At 38.1% G+C, this 14,740-nt stretch overlaps 1 pseudogene; it reads right to left on the reverse strand.

Moving 5' to 3' along the window:
- The window catches only part of LOC141423991 (cytochrome P450 3A25-like), a 30,564-nt pseudogene that overhangs the window by 15,109 nt on the left and 715 nt on the right, over positions 1-14,740 (reverse strand).

A 14,740-nucleotide genomic window follows, 5' to 3' on the forward strand; every position in this document is an offset into this window, starting at 1 on the left:
TGGGTTGTAACACATTTGCACGTGAAAGCAATGCTAGGAATCTCTCTGTATAGCTGTCCTTATCTCAACTAGCAAAAATGCTATGTCTTTCTTATTATTGCTTATTTCTACTCTTCAGCAGAACTGGAGAAAAGCACAGAACATGTTCTCCCTGGAAGGGCGAGGGTGGGCGTAGGGAAGGAGGGAGAAATGACCCAAACAATGTATGCATATATGAATAAATGAATAACAAAAAAGACTTTTTATTTATTTATTTATTTATTTTTCTTTTTGACACACTGATTTTATTTTCTTTGGCTATACACTCAGTAGTCAGATTACTGAGTCATGCTGTTTTTTTTTCATTTTTCTTTTATTATTCATATGTGCATACAAGGCTTGGTTCATTTCTCTCCCTGCCCCCACCCCCTCCCTTACCACCCACTCCACCCCCTCCCTCTCCCACCACCTCAATACCCAGCAGAAACTATTTTGCCCTTATTTCTAATTTTGTTGAAGAGAGAGTATAAGCAATAATAGGAAGGAACAAGGGTTTTTGCTGGTTGAGATAAGGATCGCTATACAGGGCATTGACTCACATTGATTTCCTGTGCGTGGGTGTTACCTTCTAGGTTAATTCTTTCTGATCTCACCTTTTCTCTAGTACTTGTTCCCCTTTTCCTATTGGCCTCAGTTGCTTTAAGGTATCTGCTTTAGTTTCTCTGCGTTAAGGGCAACAAATGCTAGCTAGTTTTTTAGGTGTCTTACCTATCCTCACCCCTCCCTTGTGTGCTCTCGCTTATATCATGTGCTCATAGTCCAATCCCCTTGTTGTGTTTGCCCTTGATCTAATGTCCACATATGAGGGAGAACATACGATTTTTGGTCTTTTGGGCCAGGCTAACCTCACTCAGAATGATGTTCTCCAATTCCATCCATTTACCAGCGAATGATAACATTTCGTTCTTCTTCATGGCTGCATAGAATTCCATTGTGTATAGATACCACATTTTCTTAATCCATTCGTCAGTGGTGGGGCATCTTGGCTGTTTCCATAACTTGGCTATTGTGAATAGTGCTGCAATAAACATGGATGTGCAGGTGCCTCTGGAGTAACAGTCTTTTGGGTATATCCCCAAGAGTGGTATTGCTGGATCAAATGGTAGATCGATGTCCAGCTTTTTAAGTAGCCTCCAAATTTTTTTCCAGAGTGGTTGTACTAGTCTACATTCCCACCAACAGTGTAAGAGGGTTCCTTTTTCCCCGCATCCTCGCCAACACCTGTTGTTGTTGGTGTTGCTGATGATGGCTATTCTGACAGGGGTGAGGTGGAATCTTAGCGTGGTTTTAATTTGCATTTCCTTTATTGCTAGAGATGGTGAGCATTTTTTCATGTGTTTTTTGGCCATTTGAATTTCTTCTTTTGAGAAAGTTCTGTTTAGTTCACTTGCCCATTTCTTTATTGGTTCATTAGTTTTGGGAGAATTTAGTTTTTTAAGTTCCCTATATATTCTGGTTATCAGTCCTTTGATGTATAGTTGGCAAATATTTTCTCCCACTCTGTGGGTGTTCTCTTCAGTTTAAGACCATTTCTTTTGATGAACAGAAGCTTTTTAGTTTTATGAGGTCCCATTTATCTATGCTATCTCTTAGTTGCTGTGCTGCTGGGGTTTCATTGAGAAAGTTCTTACCTATACCTACTAACTCCAGAGTATTTCCTACTCTTTCTTGTATCAACTTAAGAGTTTGGGGTCTGTTATTAAGATCCTTGATCCATTTTGAGTTAATCTTGGTATAGGGTGATATACATGGATCTAGTTTCAGTTTTTTGCAGACTGCTAACCAGTTTTCCCAGCAGTTTTTGTTGAAGAGGCTGCTATTTCTCCATCGTATATTTTTAGCTCCTTTGTCAAAGATAAGTTGCTTATAGTTGTGTGGCTTCATATCTGGGTCCTCTATTCTGTTCCACTGGTCTTCATGTCTGTTTTTGTGCCAGTACCATGCTGTTTTTATTGGTATTGCTCAAAAAAGACTTTTTAAATATGAGATTTACCTCTTGTTAATGTTTAAACTGAATTACATAGAATGTTTGATAAAAGCCCCAAATTCCTTTAAAAAAATAAAATAGAACAATCTTAATGTGTTTCACTATTCTGTTTTCCTGCAATGTATATAACATATTTCAGTATTCTAATAAGGCCTTCCATTCAAGAATGTATTGATAGGATGTGAGGGCGATCTGGCTGTGACACCTCTCACCCATTGATCGCAAGGGTTGATTTGGCTGATCTGGCTGGCTAAGCGGGTGTCCCCTTCCTCCCTCACCGCTCCATGTGCATCCCTCCCAAAGCTGTGTGCTTGGTCAAAGAGGACGACCATCCCTGATAGAGGAGGACCATTCTTTGGTCAAGGGTATACGAGTAGCTGCACTCCCCTGCTAGAACCTCCAAACAAGCTCTCAAGAATGTATTGATAAAGAGGGTCAGAATCAAAGTGATTCTTTGACAATAGAAGCTCTGGAACATGACAATAGCTATAAATGTTATTTTCTAAACAGTAATTTTCATCTTTGACAATATTTTGAGGAGAAGGAAAGTGGCAAAATTTTTATTTCACCACTACTTGTGCCATGGCACAGTAATTTTCTTTTCTATTGTTAACTGGTGAACTCGGACTCTCTGACTCATTCTCCATCAACTTCTCCAACCTCACCTGCTTCTTTTCCCCCAGAATATAAACACTTTCCTTCCCTAACTCCCTCATTCTGGGTCTACCTTTAATACAAATATAGAGGGAAGTGCAAACATCATCACATGTGCACAACCCAATCTTTCATCAAATTGTGAGCATTCTCATGAAACCACCACCACCAGTTGGAAACACAGAGAAATTTAACATCTCATATATTGGTGTAAGGAATGGAAATAAAGCTAGAAGGAAAGAGAAAAAATAAACCTTAATGAAAATGTAAAAATTTTACCAGGAGTAATTATAGCTTTCTGAAGGAATTAGATGAGCAAAATGCATTAGGTTCTCATCCAAAATACTTTCTGGCTATGAAATTTATTTGGACTTCAGGTCACTGGCTGAATAGGAGCACATCATACCTAGAGACATCACCACTACAATGAAATCATTGATCCCTTTTGAATATATAGAGTGACAACTGGAGCAGTGTTACTGTCCTACCCTTTTATCTGGACTCTTACACTTTTATCTGTCCTTGTATAAACAAGTTTATAGTCTGGTGCTATAATTAACAGAACAGTTCAAGAAAGAGCAGTCTGTTATCTGGACTCTTCCTGTTTTTGGACTCTTGCCTTTTTATCTGGACTCGTCCCCTTTTATCTGAACTACAGCCATTTGTATAAACAAGTCCATAGTCTGGTGCTGTAATTAACTGCACAATTCAAGGGAGAGCAATTAAAGGGAGAGCAATCGACATAGCAATAATACAGTTTATGTGCTTATACTGTGATGCAATGAAACCATATATGAAAAGAAGAGGGATATAAAATAAGTGGAAATTAATAAATATATCCTGAAGTAAACAATGGGATAAAGAACTCAAAATGCCATTTAAAATTATGATGAAATTAATAAAAATAAAGACACAATATACCAAAATTGTGATACAGAGAAAGGGCAGTTCTCAGAGGTAAATTTTAAAGGTCCCAAATAAATAATCAAACTTTACACTATATATCACTAAAGAGATGCATAGAAAATGAAAATAAAAAGTAGCAGGAGAAGATAACAATAAAGACAAACAGGAAGACTCAGAGCCTTAGCCAACCACTGACCGCCATGCCCAGGTAGCACCAGCAATCTTGGGGTTAGAGGGGAAACAGGAGGGAACACATCAGGAGAGCCACTGACAGAAGATGAGGGCCAGAGATCGTAGGAAAATACCTGCTCACTGACAGGGGGAATGCAGTCTCCTGCTCAGCAAGGAAAAAATAATGACTTTTGTTTTAAATTTTGTTCTAATTTTTTATTCTTTTCATTCTCTGACTATATTGTCTTTCTCTGAAATAATTACACAGTGTTTTCATGTAATATTATTCATACATATTCATATTTCACACCCTCTCTCCCTTCCTTTACTCACCCCTCATTTTTATCCCTTAATTTTTATACCTACATCATGAATAATTTTTAAAGTCATGGCTTGCCCAATAAGAACTATAGTTCCTTACTTCTATAATGTTATTGGAGGGTGTAGATGACATTTCTGATTTTTTTTACTTCTTTTAAAGATACGTTTGGTCTTGAATCAGTGACTTGGTTACTGCTATATGCATGTATTCCTCTGAGTGATGGTATTAGGTGGCAACCTAACAAGTAATATGAAAAAATCTAGGCATTATGGCTCCTTAAAAGTCTATAACACATCAACAACTGATTCCAAAGATAGGAAAATAGCTGAGATGCCAGACAAAGAATTCGAAGTTTACTTTTTACATGCTCAATTACTTCAAAAAGTATTCAAACAGAAAACCAAGTTATAGAATCAGCCTAGTGACCAGCCACTGATGAATGGATAAAAATTGCAATATATATACACTATGGAATATTAGTTGTCCTAAAGAAAAATGAAATTATGTCATTTTCAGGAAAATGGGTAGAACTAAAAATGATCAAGTTACCTGAAGTAAGCAGACTCAGAAAGACAAATGCTTTCTCTCATATGTTATCTAGATCTAAGGTAAAGAAATGAAAGGCCTTGACCATAAAGGGTGACTGTTGTGGGATAATCAGTGGGAATGGTAGGGAGAAAAGAGAGGAAGGAATTGAGAACAGGACTGAAGCACCTTATATGTATTGTATGTTTAAAAAGGCCTAATTAAACCCATATGTAATTTATAAGAAAGTCAGAAAGGAATGATGTAGAAGATAGAGGTTAAGGAAAAGTAGGAGAATTTGATAAAAGTATATTATAGGCATGCATGGAAATGTCACGATTTCCTCATTTTGTAAATTAATATATACTAACTCTTTAAAAAGTGAAAAGATAGCTACAGAATAGGAGAAAAGTCACTAACGCATGTAAAAGGATTGGAATCTAGAATACATAAAGGAATCTTACAACTCGATAACAAAACAAAAGCAATTCAGCTGTATATTAGCAAAGGCTTGAATAGACCTTAAGCAATGAACAATTAAGGTATAATACATATATACATGGAAATGTCACAATGAAATAACCTGTATGGCTATCTAAACAAACCAAAATGTCATTTTTTTCAAAGACAGAACAAAAAGGGAAAACAGGTCCCGACTGGAAGGATCGTTAATACCAGTGAGGTGGGAGGATAAAAGGGAAGAATGAAGAAGGCAAATACAGTGGAATATTATGTACTCATGTATGTGAATGGAAACAAGAGATGTATTGAAACTGTTCCAGGAATGGAGGGATGGATGTATGGGGTGATTTCAACTATGATATGTTGTAAGAACTTTTGTAAGTGTCACAATGTAACCTAAGTACAATAATAATAAAAATAAGATCTTAAAATCCTCTGTGCTGTTCAGTATGATTAACACAAGGGAAATGCAAATCAAAACTACAGGGCTAGAACACTTCAGACCCACCAGGGCTGGAGCCATAATCAAACACATGAAAAAACCCACGAATTTGTATGGAGCCTGGCCAACTGAAATCGTCACACATTCCTGGGGGGAATATAAAACCACTATAGGAAACATTTTCTCAGTTCCTTAATAAGTTAAACAAATACCATTTTATAACTCAGCAATATATCCCTGTGCACACACGCAGAATATTTGAAAACAAAGGTTCAAGTACTCTCTTCCCTACAAATGTTCACTATTCACAATATTCAAAATGTAAGAATAAACTTAACCAACAGATACAGAATATTATTTGTACACATAAAAAGGAAGTAAAGACACATGTTTCACATGGAAATATAGTGCTAAATAAAACAAGCCAGACACAAAAGACCACATTTTCTATGATTGGGTTCATATGAAATGCTCAGAATAGGCAAATCTATAGAAGGAGAAAATGAATTAATGGTTCTTTAGACCAAGTGGGATTGGGGAAAGACAGTGACAAGTTTCAAGGTAACTCAGTTGACAAAAGTGTGCTGCAGGTGAAAATGTTGAGTGTTCTCCACATTGTCACCAATGTGTGTTTTAAGCACATTGTATGTTTTAAGCAGGTGAAGCGTAAGATATTTCATTTATGGTTTGATAAAGGTGTTATTTTGAAGGGAGACTGAGATGAGAGAGAGAGAGAGAGAGAGAGAGAGAGAGAGAGAGAGAGAGAGAGAGAGAAGAAATAGCTTACATATCCGCAGACAGAAACAATGGATCAAAAAAACTAAAGGTTAAGATCTTCTTGGCTTTTTCCACAAAAGGGTCTTGTGGGTTGTCGAGAGAATCGACATTCACTCCAAATGAAGTTCCGATGACCACGTCCATGCTGTAGGTCCCAAAGATGCTGAGTAGAGAAAGACCTTGAAAATTAGTATCTGCTCCTCTTCACGCAGTGTCAGAACCACCTGCTGGGCCATCTGATGGTCTATGGTCCCACCACACACACTTGTGAGATGTCAGTTCACCAGACGCCAATGATCCAGCTGCCTTTGTTGCAGGGCTGGCAGGGACACTAAGGGAGATAGACTCACGCTCTGACACAAGGAGCTCAGTCACAGAGAGACAGACAGAAATCCAGAACCAGAAAAAATTACAGCATTGTGAGAATATGGATGATAACAGATTGTTGGCACTGTCCTTCAGCAGGACAAGGGTGGGATAAGTGACTCTTCCTAAGTAATGCAAAAAGAAAGGGGGACAATGACAGACATTTTCCCTTCACAGAGTTTGTATCAGGACTGAACCCATTAGCTGTTTGCTCAATAGCAACGCCCTGTTCTGAGTAGCGAGGAACATCACCTTCCTCCTCCACACCCTCTGCTCAAGATCCTGATGCACCAGCTTTTCCCCAACTCCAAGGAGCTGAGGTTTCTCTGAGGACAGAGGCATGCCTCTACTAACTATACCCAAGGAAATTCCCTGCTTAAGTGTAACAATAAACCTCCCCATTGCTGGAGATAGGGGTAAGAGGGACAGCATTTGCCTGTTATGTGCAAAGTCCTGGTTTGATGCTCAGTACTAGGGAAACAAACAACAAAGCATAAATAAAAGGCACAAACAAAACTCTCCAAAATTGATTTTGTTGACCCCAGAATTAAGTGACCCCTTTCCTCCAGCTTGCCTAGATCAGGCTCAGTTTATATATGGTTTCTGCATAATTCAAAGTTCCCCAGTTTATACAATAAACGATAGGACTGCACTGCCCACAGTCTTTGTAGAGCCTTTTTTCTTTTGAGTTTGGAGGAAGGAGAAAAGGAAGAAAATCTCAATGTCTAGTGTTTTGCTTTTCTCCTCAGCAAATCATGAGGAGTTTTAAGTTCTTGGAAGTTCCACATTGTAGCTTTCCCACCACACCCACTGTCTAAATGCACAAAGTAAATTTCCCTCCTGCCATTCCCAGCCTTCTACAGTCACAACTTTGATGTAATGGTGTTTCTTCATTCATCTAAAATATACAAGGTGACAAATCAGCAGCTAAACTAACCACTCCATACACCCACCTCTCACTGCCCTGCATTCTCCTGGGAGTTACTGCTTCTTTGAAGCCCCATTGATGGGCCACAACACACCTGCTTTCTTCTGGTCCCTGGAGAGATCAACAGTGGGGATTTCAGTTCCCTTGAATGAGGGTCTCCTGACAGAACTCAGAACCCCAGCAGCTGCCCTGCTACTCACTCTTTGATGGTGATAGGCTCACCTTTCTCTGCCTCCTACCTCAGGTTTTTCACCAAGGTGTTTCCATACTGTTCAGTGATAGGGAACATCTGAACACAAAACACAACACCACCTGTACTTCAGTGTGGAGACTGAAGTCCCAGAAAGACAAGACATCCCCAATCATGACACAAGAAGTGAGATTTCATGATGAATTTTATAATGGGTCTTCTGCATACAAAGATGAGAGACCATTTTTACAAAGCCTCTTGGAAAAGGAACATGAACATAGTTTCTATCTTATCCCAGATTCATTCTTTAAAATTTCCAATGGAAAAATCCTCTTATTTTATTACCTCCTTGAGTTTTCCACCAGTGAAGGTTGGAGAGAGCAATGTTCGAATTCTCTTCCATTCTTCATCCTTACTCACAGAGATAGCTTACTCATGAATCCCAGTGGACCAAAATCCTAGTGTCCAAAGAAAAGTAGAGTTTGTCTTACAGAAGTTGTGGAGCTCTTCACAGTTGTAGAAAGTTTCAGTTAATACATTAAAAATTAGAAAATTTTGTCATTCTGATGGGATTACAGAGTTACGTGAAGATTCTTTTACTCTAATACTTTATGTGGGGAAAAAAGAAAAGAAAGATAATTGCATTTTTCTGTTAGAAATTTTCTCATCTTCCCACAGTTACATTTCATGTTAAAATGGATTCATCCAACATTTCTTTATGATGAAACCTCAGAAGAATAGGAAGAGAAGGTAACTCCCCTCACCTGATAAACAGCGCCTGTGACTAAAACCTTCTACTAGCATCACACTTAATGGGGAAAGACTGAAAGTTTTCCCTTAAGACCAGAAACAATTTTTAAAAATCTGCTCTCACTACTCTCATTCAGCATCATCCTGTTTGTCCTTGCTGGTGCAGTAAAGCAAAATGAAATAGGAGGTATACAGATAGCACAGGAATATATAGAATCATCCCTATTGTCACATACTATCATTGTCCACAAGAAAATCTCAATGCATATGCAAAGAAATACAACTAGTGAGTTCAACAAAGTTGTGAAACACAAAGTCAACACCAAATGCAATCCCATTTGTATATATCAATAATATTTTGAAAATACTATTTACAAAGACACCAAAATGAAAAACTTTAAGGGTAAATCTAAAACACTTGTGGTGTTCTTACACTGAAAGTCACAAAATGTTGGCCAAAGCATTCAAAAAACACTTCAAGAAATGGAGGCTGTGTTCATAGATTGGAAGTCAACATAGTAATGATGAGATTTTTCCTCCATATTTATCTGTATGTTTGTTTCAATTTTAACCAAAATCTCCCCTAGAGTTTTGTAGAAACAGACAAGTCATTCTGAATTTGGTTGGAAGAAAAGGGCCCAAAAATGTCTACAACATTTCTGCAATTAAATGAAGTGGGGGAAATCAGTCTACATGATGTTAAGACTCACTATAGAAGGACAACAGTGAAAAGAGTGTGGCATGGTAAGCAGGAAAGGTACAATGACCAATAGAAAAAAGTTGTAAAGAATGAGAAACAGACCCCCAGAAATGGGCCTGACTAGTTTTGACAATAGTCTAAGAAGAATCCATGGAGGGAACATTCAGGAGAGTTGGGAAAATATTGATCAGACCTGACACAAAAGAACAATATGTAAAAGGAAAAGTGGGTGGACCCTGTTAAGCTGTGCTTGGTGATTCTGTGAGACTAGCAAGAGGGCGTTTCATGGTGAAGGATGTTCTGTACCTTGACTGTGTTGGTTTTTACATAAATCTAGACACATGATAAAATTTGCACAGAACTACGAACACACACAGACACAAGGATGTGAAAAACTGAAGAACACTGAGTCAGATCGGTGGGTTGTATCCACTTTTTAGCATGGTAAGGGGAGTATGTTACACTTAAGCTTATGCAAAATATTACTATTAAGATGAACAGTGTGAAGAGTACATAGAGGTTCTTTGAGCATGGTTCTATCAAGTTACTGTGAATCCATAATTATTTCAAAATAAAATTGTAATAAATAAGTTTAACAGAAAAGTTTAACATTTCAAAAAAGGCATGCCTACTGGCCTGTTTGTGAAGACAGAATAGCATTCTTTCACAAGCACTGTTTTGATCATCTCTGGGTCTGTGATAGCTAACATAGGCTGACGACCTTCATAATACCTGTGAGGGGAAACACAGCTAATTACACTTTAACAGAGTGAATTCTGCAGCTGAACTCACACCCTGGGATCCAGACGTTGATTCTGACGTTACATAAACCATCTCTCTATTTGTACATACACAGCAATATTAGGTGAGTTCAATTATGGAATCTGATCACAGAAGCCACTTCATCAAAAAAAAAGGCTGAAGTGGCTCAAGCAGACAAGAAATATTGAAAGACAAAATAGCTTTTCAGACACATCATGGTTAGAAACAACATGTAACTTTTGTTAAATCTAGGATATGAATACACAAGTGTTGCATTTGCCATTCTCCAGAATTTTTGTAGATTTAAAATATTTTAATATCTGGCCTGGAGATGTGGTACACTGCTTGCCTAAAAGACACAGTGCTACGAGTTTGATCCTCTGCACTGCAAAATAAATACAATATTTCAATATCAAAAATAATCACATCAATGAAAAGTTACAGAGAAGCTAAGGAGTGCTCACAATTTACAATGTTACAAGGAGCAGTTACACTTGGGTCTTAGAAGTGCAGTTGTGCATGCTCCTGCCATTGGATCACATGGACTTTATTGGCCATGTCAACCCAGCAGATCCTCCCACCAGCCCTGTGGTTTCCAAGGACTGATGAAGGAAAATGAAGAGGTAGGAAAGGGCAAAACCTCCTCACACCTGGTGGCAGTGCACAAGCACAGTGATGATGCTTAAAATTACCTACATCTCTTCTTCAAAATCAGTAGAATGTATTAGGTAATAAAATACACATGTATTACAAAATCTTGCCTTGAAGAATGGGGGAACAGACCATTACTTTAAACCACAGGACAGCCAAAAAAAGTTTTTGCTTGAAATTAAATACAAACCAAACAAAGCAAAAAGATAAACTACACTTAAAGAGAAAGTTTTAAAAGTTTATCATAGATTATTTCCTGATACACTTAATTATGTTCTCACAGCCCTCCTTTCAAAAGCACATGTTTAAATCAGTATAAAGGAGTTTGGGCTATTATCTAAAAGGGAATCAATGTGGGGAGGAGATGCTATCAGGCCTTAATGAGCACATATTCAAAGTGTCTGAAATATGGCATTTTAGTGAAATTTAAAAGGACATGTGGAGGGGAAAATGGAAGGAAGGGACTAGCAAGACACGGGGCAAACTGAGGCTAGAGTGTGGGCCATCAAAACCTGTAGAAGAGTCTAAACCAACCTAATTTAGACTGTAGACCTAGACACCAGGTAACATGTGGAACCCTTGTTGGGACAGGGCTCCAATTCTTTACAATAGAGACCTCATCACAAGACCTCAGCTGGCAGGGTGCTCATGGAACCTCATCTTAACAAGTCTACCCAATGGAAGATTCCAGAATACTCACCCCCACATTTCCCCATACTTTTTATGGCATTCCAAATCAAATTTCCAAATACCCTGAGATGAGAAACAAAACGAAAATCCATTATTGTTTTAAAGGCACCAAACCCTATTTAATTGGGTTACAAACTCAGATTCCATGAAATCAGACTGACTATGCTGCACTAAAAGAGGGACATCTTTATTCCAGGACATAAAAGGGGAAAGGACAGAAGTATTTGACTGAGAGTCACTCTTGAATTTTCTGAATAATGCACATTTTGAAGGAAGTGTCCTCTTCTATGAATATTAAGTAACTGTGGTGTTTTTGTTGTGCCTGTGTTATTTCTAAAATCCTGCATACTCTGAACCATTCTGTGCATGAACACATGAGAAACGTGAAGGTTTCATCTCCCTGTTTAGTATCCTTTTAACTTGTGTCAAGACTTCTTTCTAGAGATTTCTGGAATAGGAAGTTACAGACACCAGGGATCTCTTTGCAATATCAGATTTATGTAACTGTCGGGGATGTTGTTGGGTGCTAAGAGTGATAGGTTAGGGAAGATGAAGTATACTCACTATCCAGAGCTTTTGCTCAACATAGAAAGAAATGGGGAGATGCCATCCCTACACATAGGAAACAGAAAATTAAATAGCTCTCTGTTTCATCTCTGACTCTTGAAAGCAATACTAGTAAAGTTATCAATGCAAAAGGAGGACTAAGAATAGTAGTTCTTGGGGAGAATTTACAAAAATGTTCATCTGGGAATGATGAAGAGAAAATCAATTGCTTTTTTCAGATGGAAAACACAGTATAGAATTTTAGGCATCAGCACACTCTGTTGGAGAATTGGGATCAGAGAGGAAGCCTAGAGTCTTCAGGAAAGGAAATTTGACCAGAGAGGAGCCCACACAGGGGAGGGCTTTGCTGCTGGCCTTCATTCCAGTCCCAGGAAAAATATCACACAGGTTAGCAACAGAAGCTCAGAACATACTCTTGGCATAAATTATATTCCATTTACTTAACTTAAATTTAATGATTTCATCAAATTGTCCATTCTGTTGTGATTTTGTGTAAGCTTTTTGCCTTTGTTTAGAAAAACAAAACTTATTACATGGTTAAATACCTGAGGTATTTATACAACCATTCTCCTGTGTAATATACCCAAACCCATACTTAATTTACATAAAAGGTTCTCTTTTGGAAGGAAGAGAAGTAAAGCAGAATGCTCTTGTTCTATTTCTAAAATCACAAAAGATGTCATGGGTGACAAAAGCTGGGATAGATCCCTGCAAATAACCATATGGGAATTTAGGAGTTCTTAAAATAATTCAGTATGTTTAAATTCCCCCAGAGGTAAACATGTGGGATTCCTTACAAACTGATATTTCAAAGGCATTTATCAGGAAGGGAGATGCTTGTGAGCGCTGGTACAAAAGAGAATGTCTGAATCTGGTGCATACCGGTTGGTGAGGTGCTATTGAGGAAGCCTTTCTTGCTTTTCTCCAAATACTAAGTACAACTGTATCTGCCTGGAATCCTCACAAGGTAGAAAGAAAACACTCTTCATATTCACCACGTCTGAGCAGCATGTTCTGAATAAGTGTTGATGAAATATTTGAGTTGCTCCATTGAAGCAAATCTAAACCTCAAAAAAGTTCACAAGAAAGCCCCAAGGAATACTGGCTGCGCTCTGGCTGGTGCCCACGTACCATTTCTGAAAGCCTGGAACCTCAAACCTTCCTCTCAAGGAGCACTTTTACTGATGGAACTGAGCTGGTGTTTGCAACCCTAAGAAACAAAAGATGGCACTCAAACAGCACTCACATTATCGTAGGACACAAGATTTCCCAGAAAGGGTGCAGGTTTTGGACCAGGAATTCCCAGCTTCTTAAAAAGTCCATGTGAATAGGTCCCATATCTGTAAAGTGAAAAAGAAAGCCAAGTCTTAAGTATTGCTGCTTTACTCATATGGGGACTTGCTAATCAGTGACTCAGAACTAAACATTAAAGCCAGGGAGGTAACATGTAGGTGATAAATAACAGCAGAAAGTCAAAGAGCTATAATTACATTTGCTCACTATTTCCTTTCCCACCTCTACCAACACTCCTAAATTCACAATGATGAGATAAAGAATCTTAAATGTTTATGCTCCAATAGTAGAATGAATGTTTGATAAGTGTCCCCAACTTCAGTGTCTCTAAGAGATTCAAATTGGAATTTTTTCTGGGCAATTAATTTGATTTTTTTAGTTTAGGAAATTGACTTTCTCTGATGTGATATGGTCATTGTAGGTAGAAAGGGTAAAATTTTATTCTTTTGCTCCAGTAGTAGGATTCTGATTAATATCATCTATTCAATGACATGGGGTCAGGAGAACCTATGGTGACATTAATTGTTACAGTTTGTTTAGAGGATTTCCTATAAGCAATGCACAAATTTAGGATTGAGCCCTTTTAAAATCTGCCTTCCCAGAACAACCTGGGCACAGTCACATTGTTTTTACTTTCATAGAATGAAAACTATGTCAAGAATTCGGAGAAATTCAAATACTCTTCAGAGACATCAAAACCTCCATTGTCAGATAAGATGCTTGTCTCATAATAACACTGTGCAGAGAAATAATTACTAAGTTTTCATTTCCAGGCACTCCTTTCCTCCTGGAATCTGGACCTCTAATTGCTGATAGTTATCTGGTGTACCCAGTGCCAGTCACGCTCATATTGATGGAAAGAATCAGTTACAAAGCAGTGAGCTTACTGCTTCTGTGCATCCACTGTAAAACTGCAATGAGTATAAAATCCCTGGGTCAAGGCTGTCCACAAATAACTGTTTTTGTGTCATATTCAGACTCCCACAGCTTGGGGTTTTGAATCCTGCAAACCTTCCATCTCCAGAGTGATTGACAGATGCTAGACTAGGGGGAAGAGACAGAGTGAGGAAAGAGGCTGCTGTTTAAGCTTGTTGATATTGGTCTCACAAGGTTGGCCCCTTCATGGACAATTGGGAATATATGGCTGAAATGCATGGTATGTTAAATGGTTCAGTATGCCAGAACTATATCTTAGCTGTAAGAGAGGAGGCCTTCCAAAGTCAGGTAACTTCCTATCAATAGCTACAGATGCATTATGCCACATGAAATGAACCATAATATGTTCCAGATAGTTGAATGAATACCTTGTTTCTTCTTCTTCTTTAAAACAAATAAGCTAATATTCTGCACAAATCTCATAAAATGTTACAACACCAAAAAATTTTATGAAAGGACATTTGTTTTCAGGATCCACCGGAGGCACCTCAGGAAGCTCAACTGGGGATTGAGTTCCCTTTCCAAATGTGCCAGCTGACTCTGCTCCAAAATGTCATCATTCATAGAAGAATAAATGTGTATTTCAGAGTAGTGAAACTGACTTTTAGGAGGGAATGGTAGT

This window comes from Castor canadensis, chromosome 6, assembly GCF_047511655.1.
Source record: "Castor canadensis chromosome 6, mCasCan1.hap1v2, whole genome shotgun sequence".
Classification (NCBI taxonomy): Eukaryota; Metazoa; Chordata; class Mammalia; order Rodentia; family Castoridae; genus Castor; species Castor canadensis.